This window comes from Equus asinus, chromosome 20 (assembly GCF_041296235.1).
Source record: "Equus asinus isolate D_3611 breed Donkey chromosome 20, EquAss-T2T_v2, whole genome shotgun sequence".
NCBI classification, from domain to species: domain Eukaryota; kingdom Metazoa; phylum Chordata; class Mammalia; order Perissodactyla; family Equidae; genus Equus; species Equus asinus.
The window spans coordinates 105,612,820-105,617,750 of NC_091809.1; positions in this window are offsets into that span (position 1 = coordinate 105,612,820).

Below are 4,931 nucleotides of genomic sequence, written 5' to 3' on the forward strand. Positions count from 1 at the left end.
TAACTTGGGTTCTGTTTGTTATTTTTTTTCTTGAGGTGTAAAAATAGGCTGTTTATTTGAGATCTTTCTTCTTTTTTAATGTAAGTGTTTACTGCTATAAACTTCCCTGTTAGTACTGCTTTTGCTGCACCTCATAAGTTTTGGTATGCAATGTTTTTATTTTGTTTATCTCAAGATATATTCTAATTTCCCTTTTGGTCCATTGGTTGTTCATGAGTGTGTTATTTAATTTCCATGTTTGTGAATTTTCCAGTTTTCCCTGTACTATTGATGTGAAGTTTCATTCCATTGTGGCAAAAAACGATACTTAGTATTTAAATCTTTTTAAATTTGTTAAAACTTGTTTTATGAGTACCATTTGATCCATCCTAGAAAATGTTCTGTGTTTGCTTGAGAAGAATGTGTATTCTGCTTCTGTTGTGTGGAATGTTCTGTACGTGTCTGTTAGTTCCATTTATTGTATAGTATTGTTCAAGTGCTCTGTTTCCTTATTGATCTTCTGTCTGGTTGTTTTGCCCATCATTGAAAGTGGGATATTGAAATATCCTGCTATGATTGTACTATTATCTATATCTCTCTTTGTTTCTGCCAATGTTTGCTTAATATATTTGAGGTCTCTGATGTTAGTTGTATATTTTTTGTTACATCTTCCTGGTGAATTACCCTTTTTTAAAAGCTTTATAGAGATATAATTGATGTACAAAAATTGCACACATTTCATGTATATATCTTGATGTGTGTGGACATATGCATACACCTGTGATAGCACAGTCAAGGTACTAATCCTATTCATCAACTCCAAATTTTCCTTATGTTATTCTGTGTGTGTCTATGTGTGTGTATTTGTGGTAAGAACACTTAACATGACATCTATCATCTTAACATATTTTAAAGTGTACAATACCATATTGTTAACTATAGGTACTATGCTGTACCACAGATCTCTAATAATTAGTCATCTTGCATAACTAAAACTGTATACCCATACCCATGGAGCAACAATTTTCCACTTCTCCTACCTCCTAGCCTCTGGCAACCACCATTCTATTCTCTGCTTCTATGAGTTTGACTATGTTAGTTACCTCATATAAGTGGAATCATGTAATATTCATCTTTCTATGACTGGCTTATTTCATTTAGCATAATGTCCACAAATAGTAAGATTTCCTTCTTTTTTAAGGCTGAATAATATTCTCTTTTATTTGTATAATGCTTTCTCTTTATGCATTCATCTCTAGATGGACACTTGGGTTGTTTCCACCTCTTGGCTAGTGTGAACAATGCTGCACTGAATGTGAGAGTGCTAATATCTCTTTGAGATCCTGATTTCAATTCTTTTGGATACATACTCAGAAGTGAGATTGCTGAATCATATGACAGCTCTATTTTTAATTTTTTGAGGATGCTCCATACTGTTTTCAAATGTGGTTACACAGGTTCCAATTTCTCTATATCCTCTCCTATACTTGTTAGCTTTTTTTTTTAGTAATAGCCATTCCAACAGGTGTGAAATGATATTGCATTGCATTTTTTTCTTTTGTACCAGATAATTTATTCATATATCAAGTACATTTTGATCACCAACAGGCTGTACACTGCCTATACTGTAAGCCCCGCTGTCCATCTTTCCTCAAGCCTTTGATTTATTACTTCAGCTTCCCTAAAGATTACTGATATTGAGCACCTTTTCATATATCTGGTAGCTATTTGTCTGTCTTCATTAGAGATATTTATTCTATTCAGGCCCTTTGCCCACTTTTTACTGGGATCATTTGTTTTCTTTCTTTGCTATTCAGTTGTATGAGTTCCTTATATATTTTGAATTTTAACTTATCATATATATGGTTGGCAAATATGTTCTCCCATTCTATAGATTATCTTTCACTCTGTTGATTGTTTCCTTTGTTCTGCAGAAGATTTTTATTTGATATAATCCCACTTGTCTACTTTTGCTTTTATTACCTGGACTTTTGGTGTCATATCCAAAAGCATCACTGCCAATACTAATGTCAAGAAGATTTTTTTCTGTTTTCTTCTAGTAGATTTATGGTTTCAGGTCTGACATTGAAGTCTTTAATCTACTTTGAGTTGATTTTTGTGTATAGTGTAAAATAAAGTCCAATTTCTTTGTCTTGCATGTGGATATCCAGTTTTCCCAACATCATTTACTGAAGAGACTATTGTGGGGGACTGGAATTGGCCACCCCAAGATATGTCTCTTTGGCATAAGGATTATTTGAGGCTGATTGCTTTTGATAAACTGGGACAGGGAAGGAGACTCTGAGGAATGGAACTTGCCCTTTGTTAGGACACATTTACATTTGTAAGGTAAATCTCTATCTGTAAAAGGTGCCTCCCTCTCGGTACCAGGAAGAAGAAAGGAGATGACCTTCTTCCTAGAAACTCTGAATCAATGCCAAAGGCAAGGACTTAAATCTGCATTTTATTGTGCTTCTCTGGTAACCTCCTGTAACTGACTTTCCTCCCCCTCCCAAAGTTGGCATTTCTTTAAGGATTAAGCATCTTTCCTTAAGCTGGAAACTGATTGCTGCGCTCACCTGTGACCACCCAGGTCAAGACAATAGACTTGCCTCCTGCTACAGCGACTGAGATAGCAGACCACTACCTGCTGTGTCCATCAAGCGCTGTGCCGACAGGGCAATCTTGTGACTATTGCGGGAGGGACATTTCAATCATATGTGAAATATCCTGTTTGGGGGTATATAACCACTCTGTGCACCCCACTTCTTCGGTGCCCTTTCTTCCCTGGGGAAGAAAGGCCCTGGGCCATGGTTCCTCATAAAGCTTTATTTAATTTTCTCTTGCTATTCTGTCTCATGTGAATTTAATTCGTTCTCTGGCCAGACGAACCCACTTTGGATAGAGGAAAAGTCTTCCTCCCCTACACTATCTTTTCACAATAGTGTGCTCTTGGCACCCTCGTCACAGATCAGTTGACCATAAATGCATGAATTCATTTCTGGGCTTTCTATTCTGGTCCATTGATCTACGTATGCCTGTTTTTATGCCAGTGTCATACTGATTTGTTTACTGTAACTTTATAATATATTTTGAAAGCAAGAAATGTGAAAACTATAACTTTATTCTTCTTTCTCAAGATTGTTTGGCTATTCAGTGTCTTTTGAGGTTTCATAGGACTTTTAGGATTTTTTCTATTTTTGTAAAGAATGTCATTGGGACTTTGATAGAAATTGTATTTAATCTAAAAATCAATTAGAGAATGGACATTTTAACAGTATTAATTCTTTAAACCCATGAACGTGGGGTGTCTTTGCATTTATCTGTGTCTTCTTTAATTTCCTTCATCAATATTTTGACTCTTTTTATCATTACATAATACCCTTCTTTGTCTCTTGTGATAGGTTTTCATTTAAAGTCTATTTTGTCTACTATAAATACAGCCACTCCTGCTTTCTGTCATTTATTATTTACATGAAATCTCTGTTTCCATTTTTCACTTTTGGCCTATGTAGGTTCTTAAATCTAAAATGAGTCTCTTGTAGCTGGCATATAATTGGGGCCTGTCTTTACATTTATTCAGCCAGTCAATGACTTGTGATTGGGGCATGTAATCCATTTACATTTAAAGTAATTACTAGCAGGGAAGGACTTATTATTGTCATTTTGTTAATTATTTTCCTCTCTCACTGTCTTCCTTCGTATTCTGTTGACTTTTTTTAGTGACATGCTTTAATTTCTTTCTCATTTTCTCTTGTATATCTTCTATAAGTATTTTCTTTTTGTTAACTGTGGGGCTTACATGAAACATCTTATATTTATGATAATCTATTCTAAGCTGATAACAACTTAATTTCAATTGCGTACAAAAACTTTACCCTTTTACTTCTTTCTCCCATACACACTCACTTTATGTTAACTGGTCCATGCATTTATGTTGAATTGCTGTCTCCGTGGGGCGGCAGGAGGTTCTGAGGCTCTTATTCCACCAATTTGCTGTCATAACCCCCCAATAAATTCTAAATTTCTGATAATTTATCTCATTTGTTATTTATATAATTTATCTTATTTATCTTATTTTGTGGGTTAGATAGATAATTATGGAAAAATGCATTGGATTAAATAGATGAATGCTTTGGATATAACAAAAAGATTGAAAATGTGTACATATTGGCCCACTTACCATTTTTTTAAGGCATCTTATTAGCTCTCCTAGTTGTATTACATGACTTTTCTTTAAATTCTCCATTTCTAGACACTGAATAAAAGTGGAATAATTCAAATAGAAATTAAGAAATTAAAAGTTGTCTGTGAAGATAGGCCAATCATCATTGGAATTAGCATTTCTGGTTAGTTCAAATAAAGCTTTAGTTTAAAATTTACCTTAAGTAAATAGGTGAGAAGAGAGCAACCTCCTTATGTACATAGCAATCTTATTAAGCCATGATGCATGTGTGTATGTGTGCACGTGCATTTGTATGCACAGATGTGTTGAATTTATCATAGCAATTAATAGTTGAATTAATCTTTAGTAAGTTACTGGTCCTTTAACCTTACTTTCTTTAAATAATGTATTGTCATTATTTGATCTTTTAGTGTCTCCCAGATTTATAGTTTTCCTCCAAACAATGAAAATAAAGTTTTTCTGCATATAAATTTTGATAACTCAGAACAAACAGCCACTTTATTGAATATTTATCCACAAGAATCTAAAAAGATTGATGGTCTTGGAGAAAAAAACGAATACCCTACATACATTACACACATAATTTATATAAGCACACATACTTGTTATTCAAATTAGACTACCAGACTTCAATTTCCCAACAACTTTGAAGACTAATGACTAGGAATGAGCTTGGTGAGACGAGCCAATATTACAGTTAGTTGTCTTCATTTACTACATGATATGGAGAGATTGATGCTTTCTTTTGCCTGTGATGTCTGAGATT